This window comes from Cavia porcellus, unplaced genomic scaffold, assembly GCF_034190915.1.
Source record: "Cavia porcellus strain 051 isolate PalLab524CR breed Dunkin Hartley unplaced genomic scaffold, mCavPor4.1 scaffold_27, whole genome shotgun sequence".
In the NCBI taxonomy this organism is placed as follows: Eukaryota; Metazoa; Chordata; class Mammalia; order Rodentia; family Caviidae; genus Cavia; species Cavia porcellus.
Window position 1 is genome coordinate 43,555,715 of NW_026947510.1, and position 17,581 is coordinate 43,573,295.

A 17,581-nucleotide genomic window follows, 5' to 3' on the forward strand; every position below is an offset into this window, starting at 1 on the left:
TGAAAACTGCAATTGAATCAGGCAAAATCTTATAAGGAGGTTAAGTTTTTCTGCACCAAGATATTGACCTTAATTAAATTTAAAAGTAATTTTAACAAACTCTTGCCTGTAATGGTTAATCTTAATATCCAAAAAAAATTAGCAATCTAAAGTTAATCCATGGTTTCTGTATCATTCCTTTGTGACAGCAGAGCAAAGCTGATTGTCCTTTTAAAGACAGGCATGGAACAATAGCACAGTGTTTGATGGAAAGACATGAAATGAGACAGGTAAGCTCCTATCAGGTGCCTACAGGGACAGAAATTCTAAAACTTGGCAGCACAGCGATCAGTAAAAAGCAGAACAGCAGGCACCATCCTCTCAGCTAAGAGCGCAGGTCCTGAATAAGTGGCTTCCTGTTTCCTCTCTGACAAAACACCGGAAGTGCGCTACCTTAAAACTACATGCCTGTGTTCTACAGTTCTGGAGGTCAGAAATCTAAAATGGGCAGACAGCCCTGTTTCATCTAGAGGGTTAGACTCTATTTTCTTGCATTTTCAGCTTCTGGAAGCCACTTGCATCTCTTGGATCAAGGTTCCACGTCACTACAATCTCTGACTCCAATTTTCCTGCAAGGAGCCTTGTGATTACACTGGACCCCCCAGAATAGTCTTTCTACATCAAGATCCTCAATCTATTCACACTTACAAAATTCCCTTTGCCATGTGAATTAACAGATTCACAGGTTGGGGGGATTAGCAAATATGAGTGTCCCAAATTCCTCCCTTCTTTATTAAAATGAGAGATGATATTAGAGTATGCTAATGAGAATAATTTAGTAAGGAGGAAAAGCAGTACTGCCAGAAAAAGATGTGACAACAAAGTCCTTAAGAAATGAGAGGAACAGGATCCAGAGATACTTTTCCCACTTAACACTACTTAGTACACTTTAGGCGCTTGAAAAGTATTTACAAACACTATAAATATATCCAGAAGCTCGAGTACTTCCTTAGCAAGAGGAAGAAACTTAGGCTATACTTGCAGCCTTCATAGCAAAATAGGATAAACACAAAGCATCCTATAATTCTTCAAAAAGCATTTAAAATATTGCTTTAATATCTTATTTAAGTGAGAGATAAAATACCAAAATATTGGAATAATACAAATATAAGTAGAACACATCAAAATTTATAAGATTTTGGCAAGATAATATTTAAAACAAAACATGCTTTTCTCAAATAGATCTGTCAACAGTCACTATCCCAAGATTTGGGAAAGAAACAAGTAAGCCAAAATAAACTTAGAGAAAAGAAATGATACAACAAAGAGCAAAAAGAAGCGTGGGGAAGGAGAGACCAAACATTAATAATAACACACTAGGAGAAAAGGGCTAAAGCAGATGGCCTTGGTTCATCTTCTACCTTCATAAAGTGGGGACATTAACCCCCCAGTTTACACCCCCGGAAAAAGCACACATGACTTCCTCTTTGGCAACTGCATGTCTGGGAAGTTGACTGCAGAAATGTTTTAGAAAGAGAATATATTTCTGAAAGGCCTTTAGCAGGAAGCCTCTGACTCTGGATTACCTACAGTAGGTAGAATTCAGATCTTTGGGGCATGACTCCTTGGATGTTTTCATGTGTTATTCAGTTTTCCAGATGTTTCACAACTGAGATGCTTCCACCATGGGAGCCGCTCCTATAACCTCGATGCAAAGCTCTGTTCTGAGCTGGACAGGTGTAGCCAACATGAGAAGGATCACTCTCTGTTGCTTCTGATCCTCTTGACTGCCTGTGTCCTTGACCTTACTTAGAAAAGCTTGGAACCAGCTTGGATCTCTGATTCATACAGTCCTATACCCTGGTACTATACACTGCCCAACACAAAAACCTTATGCAGTTGATCAATGGTAGATCACACAAAAAAGTAGTGTAATTTAATTTTTAAAAGATCATTTAGATTATGACATATTTTCAAATACTATATTGATTCAAATGGAGAATAAAATAGCATTGATGTTTTACATACAAAAATAAAATATATTCAAGCCAGACATGGTGACATAGAGCATCTTAGCACTTGAGAGGCTGAGGCAGAAGAGCTATTAGTTCAAGTCTGGCCTGGACTACATAGTGAGACCTTGTCTCAATAAGCCAGAAAAAATTGAAAGAAAAGAATGTATTCAAATAAATATAACAAAGAAGATTCACATTAATTTAAAAAAAGGTATATCACACATGAAGGTGTGAAATATTACAAGTTATTGCATTATTGTATATAATTTTTATCTTTTGTATATCAGATAACATTTTTAAAATAAATAAAATCAAAGACAAAGATACATAGTCACAGATTGTCACAGATTCACTGCCAAACTTTGTTAAAATTTCCAAAATAATGAATAAAAATGATCTAAGAGCTGTTTAAAATTTTAAAATAATGCAAACTTTTCTATGAGGCAAAAATTGTTTTATGGATATACCAGAAAACATTCTTAAGAGCAATCTCAATTATGAAATTATATCTAAATATCATAAAAATTACCTATGGTTTCTTCTGGGATTTCAAATTAATGTAGCACAAAGAAAATAATCAGAGTGATTCATCACAATAACAAAGGGGTAAAAATCTAAAATCTTGTAAATTACTCAGTAAATACCAGGACACATTTGACACAACTCAGTGTTTGTTCTAAATGTGAAGTCTAAAGTTATGGAGCATTTCCCAACTGAGCTTCAAAGGACACAGCTATTTCAAGTTATGTGTTGATATATTTATTAGAGTTTTTCCTTTAAAAACAATGAATACTTCCCTTTAAGCACTTGCACTTAATATAGTTATAATCTGGCAGTCCATATATTATCCTTAGCAATATTATTCAAGCGGGGAAAAAACAGAAGAAAATATAAGAATGAAGATACAAAAGAATCATTTGCAGATGCTATCTAGAAAGACAAAGGCAACAGGAGGAAAAGGAGGAAGGAAGGAAGGAAGGAAGGAAGGCAAGCTGCTGAAATTATTACTATAGGTAGTAACCATCAAGGTTCCATGCTATAAACCAAAGCAACTAACTTAACTGTATCTCTTCACAAAATGTTACCTGACTGAAATAATTGAGAAGCAGAATTAATTTCACTGATAATGGAGGTCAACATATTTAAATGATAGACTATTCATTTAATTTTAGACATTGGGGTTTGAGTGGTTTTTGTGAATAGCATAACACAAAAGGACACAAGTAGCTGTAGCCACAGATTCTACTTCTGATTGAGTGTTAAATATAAAGAATGTCAATACCCGTGTTTGTTATATAAAACAAATTAATGGTAATAATAAATGTCATTTATTTAGTATGTGGCAAGCATTTGTATACAAATGGCTTTAATGATATTTTCCATCCCTTGAGCCATATTTTCTTAGTCCCTTGAGATAAATTCTATTCAAATCCCCACTATAAAAAAGAAATTGAGGATAAGAGAGGTCAAGTAATTTGTCTATGGTTATTAATAAATAGTTATCTGACAGACGCTGGCTTTGGGTGACCTCATTCACTGCTTCACAAAAAGTGAAAACTTCTGAAGTTTATTGAAAAGAATAGAGAAAGTAGTTGCACATTTTTCCCCTCAAAGCTAACAATGGTGAACACTTTTAACCAGATTTTTAAGTGCCTCAAAGTGATCATTACATAATTGTGTAACCACAAAGATTTAATTAAAAATTTAAAGTCATTTGTTAGCATATAATAATAATATTGTGTGTTCCTGCCAAGTACCTAAACTTCTCCAGCACTAAGCTGCGTGCAGATCCAAATTACCAAAGGCTTCTGTCAGGTGCACTGGCTTTGCTTGTGTGGGCAGGGGGCATGGCCTCAGTGGGGTGTTTCTGGTTCTCTGCTAGGGGCTGGGGTCCCTCCGCACACTCCAAGGATTGTCACAGTGCGAGGGAGCCACTTCCAACCTAGGACACCCCTCCACATGTCCACAGTTTGCCTGAATCAACGTGTTTCCTTAAAATGATGAATATCTTTTATTCTTTTATTGTTTTAATAATTTTTAAACCCTCCCTCCATATCGTGGCCTCTCTCCCATCTGCAAAAGAGCTGTCTCTCTGCTTCCTGTTCCTTACCCTTTATTTTGCTCTTTAAGTTATCCATAATTTGAGCTTCTCATGTAAGAGAAGCCATACAATAACTAAGCTTAATGATTTCTCTGAGCTTTTTTCCTGAGATTTTATGAGTCTAAAAAACAGTATTATTCCCACAAACTTTTTATCTAGCTTTTTAATGATTTCATCTCATTTTATATAACTACACTGAAGTTACCGATTTCTAGTGTCTTGTACAATTACTCAACTTTAATATCAAATTTGCTCTATAACTGATTAAATTAAATGTTTTTATATTTTAATTTTCCCTTTCCTTAACCTAATTCTCCTTCATAAATTCCCATTCCTTTGTTGTAGTGCTCTTGGCATTTGAACTCTTTAATAGTTGCCTATTTTTAAAAAATTGTCTTGAAATTTCATATTATTTGTCATTGTCCTCTTCCTTTGTTGAATGGTTCTTTACTAGTAACATTTTATGGGAAAAGGTATTCACAATCATTTTCAGCTTTGTACATACCTAACATTTTTATTTTATTATTGTATTATTTTATTATTTCCACTTGTACATAAATTACTTTTCCTCCTGACATGTTTTCGTGATGGCTGGCAACAGTCATAGCTAAGGTAGTAGTAAAATTTCCCGAGAGCCTGGGGCTTTCTCCTTATTCCCCTCCCCTGACTTACCTCAGTCTGCAGTTTCAGGGCTTGCCCTCCCTGCAATGATCTCTTTAGCCTTAACTGTTTGTGACGGTTCACACATTTATAATCCCAGACAAAGCAATAGTAATCCCCTCCCTCTGTCTATCACATTTTATTCCCTATGATCAATGCTGTCTTCTCAAATATCACCCTTTATTTTTATAAGACACTCTGTTCTCTAGAATCTGCAGTCTCTAGCACATGTAGATTTGGAACAAGCCTCACCTCTCCAGGAAGACCCAAGTTAGATGGAACATTACGTTAGAGGTTAAACCTTTAAGGTGCAAACTGACCAAGGCAAAGTTCTGACCAGCATTTGCAGGGAATGTTAACCTTGTTGAGTCTGTGACTTGTAGTGATACCTACCCATCACACATCTCATTTTGATTTGTCTACCTTGTTTTTCAGCTTCGCTGTAAGAAAATTCTTCGGGTGTTCAACCTACCCCAAGTCTTCTTTCAGAATGATGGAGAGGTTGATACTAGCTAGAGCTGTGATTTCCCCTGAGTTTGTATGTTTGTTTCACTGGTTGACTGGCATAGTATTTGTACATAGTTAGGAGGTGCCGTGGTGATGTTTGGAGTTATGTGTTGTATTTGTCAGGGTTTACTAGACAAACAGATACAACACAAGATATAAAATATACAACAAATTACAAGATCAGCTTATGATGGTCAGCCACAGAGCTGGATGAGGAAGCCTGCAGAGAGAGACGTCTGCATGCTGGAGGTTGAAGGGTCCAGCCCGAAGTGTGGAGCCCACTTCAGTGTCGCATGCAAGAGTCCCAGCTAGAAACAGAACAGCCTGTTCCAGAAGCCAGGAGACCACATCCAAGCTGAAGGCGAAGACTGGAGCTCCTCTGAAGAACCAGCAATCGGTCCTTCCTCATTTCCCTTTTGTTATATACAGGCTACAGCCGTAGCACACACACCATCTATGTGTCCTCTTCTTGCATAGGCTGAAGATGTTACAAAGTGAGGACCCTAGTGTCCTGATAAGTCACTTAGACTTCTGACCTTCTCAAGTTGACACAATGTATCAACCATTACATGTATACATTGAGAAGTGATCAACTTGCAATAGTTAGCACAACCATCACCCTAGGTTTTATCATTTCTCTATGGTGAGTACTTGCAAATTTTTTAAATCTGGAATGCAGTTCAATGACAGTGTGTTTATCTACCATGTGTGATCACAAAAAAATCTATCTTATAATTATTCTGATACATAATGCTTCATTATTAATTAATATTCACCCTGCTGTGCCGTACAGCCCTAGAACTTATTATTTCAATCAAACTGTGGCATTGTGTCCACTGACTGATGTCATTCCATCCCCTTTTGCCCCTACTCTCCCCAGTCTTTGGGAAGCACGAGTCTCCTCTCAACTTCTATGAGTCAGTGTTCTTAGATTCCATGCATGAGTGACATAATGGGTGTTTGTTTTTCTGTGCTTGGCTTACTTTACTTCAATAATGAGTTCTACATGCATCCACCATGTTGCAATGACAAGACTTCATTCCTTTTCACTGCTGAAAAGCATTCCACTGTGTGTGTGTGTGTGTGTGTGTGTGTGTGTGTGTGTGTGTGTGTGACATTTATATCCATTCCTCTGTTTATAGATATTTAGGTTAATTCCATGTCTTTAGCTATTAGGAATATTGCTGCAATAAACATGGGGCTGTGATTATCTTTTCCACATGTTGATTTCATTTTCTTTGAGTATATATCTATTAATAGATCACATAATAATAAGAATCAAAACACCTGAATTATACCAACTTTGCTCTCAGCAGAGGGAACTATCTCTGGCAGAGCCAGGATTTTTAGAAAATTAGTTTTAATCTCCTCCAGGACAAAGATCAATGAATGAGCAAAGTTCAAAACTTCTCTTCTAAATGGCATGATCAAAATTGTTTTAGCCTAAAAAAGATTAAAGGCAGATAAAACTAAAATCCTGCCTTGGCAAAATACACTCTCAATAAAGCAACCTTCTATGCTTATCTCTGAGCAGTGATAATTTCTCATGTTCCTACCATGGTAAATTATTAGCCAAACACATAGCAAAACAGACCATCATTTCTATGTGGATCACTATTCATTACCTAGTTAAAAATTAGAAAATGGGTACCCCCCCAAAAAAAATCCTCTTAATTTAAGAAAAGTGAAGTAAATATCCTTTTTTAGCAATAGTTAGCTAGGAAAGTCATTCTGTTCATATATTAAATATATATATATATATATCATGTATATCTCATATGTATCTATACATAAATATATATTTATCTTTGGATGAAGATGTAGATTAGTGTTAGTGTTTACATAATGTAGTTTGGGCATTGAGTTTGATGCCAAGTACTAGTATATAAATATATATATGTATGAATCATTTGTCTTACAAAGCGACTATATGCTTCCAGTCTATCCAAAAGCATACTAGCAGATGAAAAAGAAAGATCTAGAGAAGAAATTATCAACAAGCCAAACCTAGCTACATGTTAGCAATTTCTAACTCTTACCCGGGAGTAGCCATGAATCACCCTCAATCTCTCAGAAGCACAATGATTCTGCACACCAGAAGACAAATTATCTAATATTGTCCCTGGTTTAGTGGGTATGGAATAGCTATATACAAAACCTGACTACTTCATAAAATGTTGGCCTGAGAATTCAAGACTATCAAGGAAGTAACAGATTTGTATAAATACACTGCAAATTATTATATTGTGGTTTAGAGATGCTAAAAAGTTGCTCTTTACATATAGAATACTTTAAATTCAAGCCTCAGTAGCTCATTCTGTTTTATTTCAAATATGACAATTTGGTTTCAGGATAAGTCTTCCTAGGCACTGGCCTTTGTGATGGAGTTTAATATCATATATTTGCTGAAGGCCAAGGTTTTATAAAAATTCATCACTTCATGTAAACAATAGTAAGCCTTTTGATTTCCTCTCCAGAAAAAAAGTTCTTTAACTTAAGGATAAGAAGCCAGATATTTGCAAAATTCTTTAACACAAGAATAGTAATTCACATATCTGTAAACCTCAGGGAAATTTCCCCAAGTGCTCTGACTTCCAAAAGGCATTTGTTTCGCCCTTTTTAAGCTACCATTTCTCTTGTATATCAGCTGTTATTCATTGGAGACTTGCCACATTAATATTTTCTTCTTATTTGTTTTCATTTTTGCTTATCCCTTTCTTTTTTCTGTTCTTTCTTTCTTTTTTCTTTTTTTTTTTTTTTCTTTGAAACAGGCTCTAGCTACTCACTATGTAGTCCAGGCTGGCCTTGAACTCATAGTAATCCTCCTGTCTCAGCCTCCTAAGTGCTGGGATTACAGGTGTATGCTAGCAAACATGCCTTACATTTGCTTATCTTTAATCGGCAAAGTATATACATGTAGCTGAATATGATAGCATGGGCATTTGGGGAGGCTGAAGCATAAGAATTATGAGTTTGAGCCTAGCAGACAACTCAGTGACTTAGTAAAGGCCATGTTCCAAAACTTTAAAATATCTTAAAAAGGGCTGGTGATACAGCCCAGCCAAGGATTTAGAAAGTTCAGTGATTGAGCACCACAAAATTATATAAAGAAATAGATAAGCAAGATGTATACATTTATTACAGCATGTTTTGAAAGATGTATACTTACCTATTTTCATGATATCTTTTTAATTTATCTAAGTCTTTTTAATTTCACTTAACAATGTTTTATAGTTTTTAATCTCTTGTCAAATTTATCCTTAGGAATTTTATGGGGGTTTTTATGTTCTAATGAGCTGCATTTTTATTTCATCTTCTAATTGTGTTTGCTAGGAGAAATATAAACTTAGTAAACCATAACTTTTCTAAATTCACTTAATAGTTCTATTAGTTGTTTTGCAGATTTCTTAGGCGTTTCTCCATAAAAACCATGTCATCTAAGAAGAAACGATTGGATTCTTTCTTCATATAAAGAACACCAATTAGACCACATATACTTTCTTGCTTTGTTCCTGATCTTGGAGGAGAGGGAAGAAGCATTCAGTTTTCCACAGCTACAAGCTTGCTGTAAGCTTTCAGGCATCAGTTGACCTTATTCCCAAAATAAAAAATGGAATCTGATCACTCTTTCACCCACAATCACTGAATCCTTTAAATGGCCTACTGCACCATGCAACTTCCTGTTCCACTCTGACCTCCATTCCAGCCACTCTTTCCCCTTTTCAGTCTTCCCCACTACCCATCAGCCACACTGGCAAACCTACCATGCCACCCCATCTCAGCACCTTGCATGTTTTGATTGTGCTGCTCAGCATGCTCTTCCCAGATAATTGCAGGACTCCTTATGGATTCTGCTCAGATTTCACCAATTTAACAAGACCTTTCTGACCACACCCCTTCCTGCCATTTGCTAAGTGTTCCCCTCTCCTTCTCCTGCCTGGCTGTTCCTCATACACCCCATCACCATCTCACACATTATACTTCTTTCTTTACGAATTTGTATGTTCTTTTTCCCCTACAATTAAAGATCCTTAAGGGTAAGGGTACTTCCTATGACACAGCTGTGTTTTAAAGCTACTGAATGGAAAGCTAAATATCTATTCTATGTTTAATACAAATGGAGGCTTATCCTTACTAGTTCCTGTTTAATAAGGACAATGGGAAACAAAATCACCACCACCACCACCATCATCATCATTATCATCAGAAGAATTCAGAGAGTATCTAAAATCTAAGATAGATCCTACAGCCATCTTCTTAATATTCTAGTACAAGGATCTGGGTTTGGTAATTTAAGAAGGAAATAAAATCAAGTTCTGGGATGCAATTATCCACAGCAAGACTGGTATAACTATGCCCATGAATGACATCTCAATTAGCATCTTAGAAACCAATTTTTCGTATTATATTAATAAAGAAGCACAATCCTAAACTTTGTCAACCTCAGATCTCTTTCTAATTAACCAATGACAATGGCTTTATAAGCACAGTTGATTAAAAAGCATACATTCCTTTTTCATTGCAGAACTATGCATGGCCCCATTTGTCACATACCTAACAATTTGTTTTCCAGCCCAAGTTCAAGACCCCTCTGTGTTTCATCAGAATGGACCTAGAATATAGAATTTAAGCTATATTTTAAAAGATGGTCTAGTACTATAATAGTACTATTTTACTAGCTGATTGGAGATGACTTCTAAACTGTTATTGGTTTATAAGGAATATTATGAGGATCCCAAAAAACTTGAAATTAGAAAAATAGCATTCCCTCTACAGTAATATGTGTATATCTAAAAGAATCAATTAGCTATAGAAACAGAGACATCAGAAGATTATAAGAGTAACAGCAGAGAAGAAACCTTTAGCTTAGTAACTGAATCTCTCCGCTATAGAATTACACGTAACCTGCTCATTGTGGAAATGAATGCATAAAGCAGTCCTTATACTGATGTAAGTATTGAACATGAGGTACTAGAATTTGCTGATTCAATGACACACAAGAGATAATAAACTACCAAGAAAATGAAAATGATCTTGCATCTTGATAGTAATTTCCCTCTTTCTTTTTTTATTTTTTCCTCACATAAATTTACAGGATTTTATTGTCATGGCCATGCCCTGGAAACCAAGGCCAAGGCAAATACCAGTGTGTCCTAAATAGACATTCTAAACAGGGTTGGATAAGATATATGAAGTCTCTTATTTCCACTACAAAAGTATGCCCACTTTTCTAGTACATCTTAGATTTCATAAAAATGTGATATAACATCTTGGGTTTTTGTTTTGTTTCATTCTTTGTTTTTGTTGTTTGTTTCTTTGTTGAGATAGAGTCTCACTGTGCAGTTCAGGCTGGCCTTGAACTCACTTTGTAGCCCAGGCTGGTCTTAGTCTCACAATGATCCTCCTGCCTCAGCCTCCTAAGTGTGGGGTTTAAAAGCATGCACCACCACGCCCAGACTTAGTGTCATGTTTTGTATCATTTAAATAAACTGAATATATCAAGTATTTCCCTGTGTGGTGGTGATTTACTTTTGAGTCCCTGGTTGCATTTCTGCTCCTGGCTTTCATATGGCTTAAGTCTCAGGAGAAATGGTCTTTTCTTCAAGCAGGACTTGACACTCGATGCAAACTTTGAAAATGTATGCACTGTCCCCTATTTAAAACTTTAATTAAAACAATCATTTGCTAATCACTCTTTATTGATAGCTTCTGCAGCAATTTTTCCAATCTGCTTAGTATATTATCTCACAGAAAGATCTGTAGCTGTTCATCCACTGTGATAGTTGATTGACTGTGTCAGTTTGAATAAGATATGCTCAACTAGATTGGATCAGCATAGTTCTGGGTATGAAAACTACCACCACCCCCATTCCCACATTCTGGAGGATTATCACCAGAATGCTATCAAAGGGCCATGAAGTAAAAAGGATTTCTTCTGTCTTCTACCGAGGAGCTCCCATCTTCATTTTCACCTTGGACGTCATCTCCTGGCTTCCAATGTAGACTCTTCAGCTACAGCATGGACCCTTTAGCCTTCCAGGACACACTCTTCAGTCTTTCTTCACAGGCCGTTAGGCTTCCTGATCTAGATTTAGATGGGACACTACACAGAGCTCCATGCCTTCTACTGGATCCATCAGATTCCCAACACACAGACAGAACCTTCACACTCTTCCATACCCAACCACATGGACAGCCCTTATAAGCCAGTCTTGTATCTGTTTCTCTAGTAAGTACTGATGGATACATCCACTGATGACCAGTAAAATACATATAAATCACCCTTCAAGAAAGTATAGTGTTTTTGCCAAGAACTGTATCTTGTATTACATTCTTTGTTATTTTCTTTTAGTGATTGAATTAAAGAATATCAATACTTAATTGACTTTGTGGAATTTAGCATATATCCTGATAATCACACATGTAGCCTCAAACCTAAAACAACACCAAACATATCCTAAAATGATTACAGAATATTTCCTATTTAGACACATAAATCTAGAGTTACAGATACAATATTGAAACCTAGAGGATTTTTTCCCTTGTTCCTTCAGAGAAAGTGTCTCTGATAAAAACCGAAGCATTGCCTAATTAAGAATAGTTCTTAGCTAGCTCTAGGCTCTAATTTTAATGCAAAACACAAATGATAGTAACTTATTCATGTATGATTGAAGATTTATCTCATGCTGATTTTAGAAGAAGCAGTTCTCATGAAGAATGAAGATACAGCCAAAAAAGAATCTTTTAGGAGAATTTGAAAATATATATCTTGGTAGCAGGAAGGAAAATATAATTTACATGAAAGCATACTTTGAACACTTCTAAATAATGAAACTTTTCTTGACTAGAAAACAAATGGACAAATAATGGCTAAATTGACTGCTGAGCATTATTTCTCTAAGTGCAAAATGAGCATGGATATATTATGTTTCCATCATGAAAATTGATTTCATGATTTTATTTTTATACATGTATTTGTATTCATTCCCTCTACTTCATTCTACAAAGAAATAGAAACAGATGATGAAGCTGCTGTATGTAATTACAGAATATTAAAGGATTTTAGGTTTTAGATTTGAATCTATTTATGTTTATTAGGCAAAATTTATCTACATCAAAATTAAATTAAGTTGTGATTATGCTCTAAATCTTATAACCTAAAATGCTGGTTTTCATCTAGCCCAAAGATAACATCAAATACTTTCAATTTATGGAAGTCTTAATTTTATTTTAAAACTTTATAATCAGATTATTTCCATCATCATATATGGCTTTGTTGATCTTATGTATGTGAGTTTATTCTCACCTATCTTTGCACAGATTTAGTACTCTATCCTGTGTTCTTTGTTGGGGTCTTGTTTATCAATTTATTTCATCTAAATTGATCAGTGTGAATTTGACTACAGAGAAAGGGAACACTTACAGGACACTGTAGAAATCCCTCATTCTTATGTTTATTATATTAATTGTTTGGTTAAAGGTAGAGAAGTATCTCGCAATTTGAGACACAAAATCAGAATCAGAATCTTAATTTAATCTCATTTTGTGTTCATTCAGTGACTACAGAGCTAAAAATTAACCTAAAATTTTTGCATCCATTATTCATACCCAGTTAGTGTTCTGCTGTTGTGCCCAGGAGAAAGTGATTAACGAGTGTAAGCACCAAGGTCAAATTTATTTTGGGCACACCATAATGCACCTCTGTATTTCAGACTACTGCCATGGCATGAATTCTTAATATCTTCATAACATTAAGTTTGCATTCAATCACAATTTAAAACATTAGTGCTTACACTGTATTAGTATGGAGAACCAATAGGAGTTATAGAACAACCACCAAAAAAAGACCTCCATTTAGTTATATTTCAAATACTGTATTTAAAAATGGTTATATATTAATTTTTAAATAATTTCAAGTACAGAGTAACTTTTCCCTGCCTCAGTAGCTTGGACTATAGGAAAAAAAAAAATAAAACATTGTCACTTCCACTTCTAATCTCTCTCTATTTTCAAATAACCTTTGCATAACACAGCTTTAGCTCATTAACTATAGATATCCATCACTTTTCACATTAGATATGCTTCACTGAATTTTGCTGCAATGTGATTTTACACAGAATAAGCCCTATATTTTTCAGTGACCTCCCAAATATAATAGAAAGTGTGATATCATTGAAAAGTTTCCTCTGTAAACTTTCAGCACAAAGTAAGTTAAAGGGACAGAAAGAAGATAGCCCAAGAGGCTCCTTCAGGGTGGAACAAGGCATGACGGTTCCAATTGTTCTGTTTCAGCAGCAGCTACAGGTCTGATGCCCAGTGCCAGGACAGAAAGTCCAGGTAGGAATGCAGAGTCTTGGAGAGATACTGCATTCTCAGTCAAAAACCTCAGTTCCTGCTCACAGCTCCCCAAGCAGACAGGCAGGTTGACAATTTAGCTCACAATTATTAAATGCAATTCCTGAAATCCCAAAAGTCTTAAAGCCCAAAAGTTTTTGGCAACAAAACTGAACTGGCCCAAATCATTTGGCTACAAACCTGATCTGAACTGGTGTGAGGCTATTTATAGATTCATTAATTTCACTTTAGGTGAATATTCATGTTTCTCTGCCAAAATATGAATCTGTTTGATTACAAGGAGCTCAGACCTTGCTGGGTCTGTTTATATAATGCATGATATTTGCACTCTACTGTCTTCTAAATTCCGGTATGCAAAATACATCTGGCACCAAGGGACTTGGTTAAAGGATAGAAAAACAATGTCATATGAAAATATAATTCCTGATCTGCTCCTAGTTACAAATTATGTGACTTTGCATAGATTATTTAATGACCCTGGACCTGGTTTTTAATCTATAAAAATGGAGATACTCACTAGACTACAAATGCTTTGATGGCACTTGGCTAGCTCACAAATCCTTTTTTCAACACAACCTTTCTTTAAATTTCACCCTTTCTCCTTGTGCTTGCCATCATTAAATAACAGAACTTGGTGCCTTACATGAAGATCCCCACATTCACTACCTATAGAACGTTCCACATATTTTTCCTAGATATGTACACCATCTAACAAAACTAGACTCCCACAGCATACTTCTCTCTGTAGAATCACAACCTAGTATGATCCTCAAAGATGAGAATCGTGACTTCTTCTCTGGAAGGACCTGCATCTGTCAGAGAGGAAAAATACTCTGAATCTGAAATAAGACTCCATCATGAATAAAAATGAGATAGAGTCAGGCATGCTGGTGCACACGCATAATTCCTGTTAGTTGGCAGGCTGAAGCAGAACAATTGCAAGTTTGGTGACAGCCTGATAGACTCAGTCTCAAACCAAAATTTTTAAAGGGGTTGGGGTGTGATCCAGTGGTGGAGTGCTTGTTTAGCATACATGAAGCATTGGTATTAAAAAAAAAAAAGAAGATAACACAGAATAACAGAGAAAGACCATACCCACCAGCATCAGCTCAGCATCAGCCCAATTCCTTAATACTTTTGGATGGTAGGTTTCTTCTATAGTAAGTTCAGCCTAACTATGCTCTTCCATCCTTTCCACGTGGCAGGGGACGTGAGACTGTGTGACACTCAGGTAGGGGAAGGAAACCTGTGCTACTGAGCAGGAGAGAGAATACCAGTCAAGAAGATGTTTCTATAACTGACCATAAAAATACTAGACATCCATAAAATTCCTGGTTTTGTCCAAGGAAAAAAAAACAGTATGGATTTTTTGGTATTTGGGATTGAAACCAGTGGGCTACTGACTGATCTCTTCATCACACACTAGCAGGATGGTGCTCAGTAACTCCTCCTCAGATGTTAAATGTAACATGTTAAGTAGAGAAAAACCACAACAAAAAATCAGAATCTGAGTGTTTGAAGAGACATTAGCAATTAATATCCTGAAAGTATGATACTCAGAGAAATTTAGTGACCTGATTAAATTTGTGCAGCTGGTAGAAAGCAGAGCCAAAAGGACTCAAATCAGTGTCTATTAATAAAATTGTACTAATAATACTTGTAAAGATTCTTGTATTAGTAATAAGTATTCTTGGACAAGGAATCATACTCTGCAGAGAGACTGCGAGAGTTGGGGAGTTGGCAACCTAGATCTGGCAGTGGCTCTGCCACTAGCTTAGGTAAAACAAAACAGAATCCAAAACCCTATCTGTTGCAACATGTCAGTATAATGAATGGTTCTTCCTAAGTAACATGAAAGACATGTAGTCCCCAAAGAATGAGAGAACGTTTGATCCTCCAAGAATCTGATCCAATGGCCTTAAATAGAAAATGAGTATTAAATGCATAGCATTTGATCTGGTTACTCAGGATTTGAATTAAACTTAAGGTCACATAGAATATTTTTAATTGTAGAAAATGTGATTTTTTTCCCTGCTTGAAAACTATTAAACAGTTTTAATTTTCTACATACCACAAGTGTTCAATTTTTTATGACTGCAAAAGAAACCATGCTGAACTTCTCTGTCAATGACTTCTAATCGGAGAAGCATTCTTTGTCTACATTCCACATAACTAGGGGATGAGCTGATAAAAGGACACTGTTGCTTACTGCAACACTTGACATTTGATATGACCGTGTAAGATGCATTCTTCTTGGAGGAAAGAAGTTATTAAAGTTTTTAAAATCAGAAGTGGGGACGCACACAAGATATGTTACAAAATCTTATCCTCTTGATTTATTTTTTAATACTTAACTCATTCTACTTAGGAAAACCCTTGGCCTTTTTTCTTACTTACATTTCATTTAGTTATTTCCTCTTTCTGCATATAATTGATTTTCTTCTTATTAAATAGACATGCCAGAGAAGCTTTTAGCTATCAATTCTCAGTAATTCTTCAATGTTATTGAACTTCTTTTCCCTGGTTCTTTGAACTTCATTATTTTTCCTTCTAGATACCCTTTACTTCAAGCCATGCAGGATACTTTATAACATGTGTTCACCTTATCACGTGTTCTGGGAAAGTATTATTATCCCTTAGGAAAATGTACAGCATAACAGCAAGATTCCCTCAAAATCTCTTATGAAACATTAGGGGGTAATTATTTGAATTATAAAGGATTTCTTTAAAAGCTACTCCACTGGTGTATTTAAGTGTTTATTTATTCAACCCCTAGACCTCTGACAGTGGAAGTGACTTAGGCAGCCTCTGAGAAATGAAGGTCAGAAGACTGTGCCTTAGTTACTTTTTACTGGTCGCTGAGACAAAATACCTGATGCACCAAGTTGGGAAAGGAAAGGTTTATTTCTTACAGTTTTTGGAGGTTTCAGTCCATACTGAGTTGGCTCCAAGGCAGAGTGGCATGGCAGGACCACAGTTCTTGGTAGCTGCAAGAGCAAGCCAGAAACCCAAGAGAGAGAGACATGCCTTCTTCCTGCCATTACATCACATCCTGGCTCCACCCCTATGTGGGTGTAGCACTGACACCATCAATCTAAGCACTATACAATGAACCAATCACAGATACATAATGTAAATGCATGAGGCTACCAACATGAACCATGACAGACTGCTAGGATAATACAGGGTAATTGGCAGGGAAATGTGCCCACACTGCAGTTAGCAACCATCTCATTCAAACAGAGAAAAACATTGTTTTCTAGACATATATTTAAGTCACCTTAAACACTGAAGCTTATACTAGCGACACATATAAAATAGTTAAACACTATCCATTAAAATATAGGTTAGTTGTTGTCAGGAATCAATAAAAGAGCCTTTAAAAAAACCTATAGATCACTGCAATGTATCTTCTACATTAAACCTATGGCTTCTTTCAATACTGCTAATGATCTATCTTGTCATAAGTTCCACTGAGGTAACTGTAATGGAATATTGCTCCACAAAGTGAGTAGTAATTATAGCAGCTTTCTATAATCTATCACTTAGCTCTTATAGAATTAAGATTTTTCATAAATAGTAACTTTTCTTTATCCCAGAGGTAACAATATTACCAGAGAAACGTATATTAAATAATATATGCAGCATATGAATAGACTCAATTCTGAATTTGAGGGAAAAGTTACCCTGGCAATTAGTGAATTCCTTCTTGTGTTAATCATCATTTATCTTGGTGAGTGACTGTGTAGCAAGTTAATGAGTTCTTAGAATAACGCTGGCCCACCAGTGTCTTAATAAACTAGCATTACATTGGGAAAGACAAAGAACAGACATGACTGAACTGGTTCAGATTCATGTATTCATGTTTTGCTATCTAGTTCCTCCAAGGACTTTGTGACTGCTATAAGTCTTTCGCTTGATCCAAGTAGCCTCAACCTGATGAAGACAAGATTGACACCTGGTA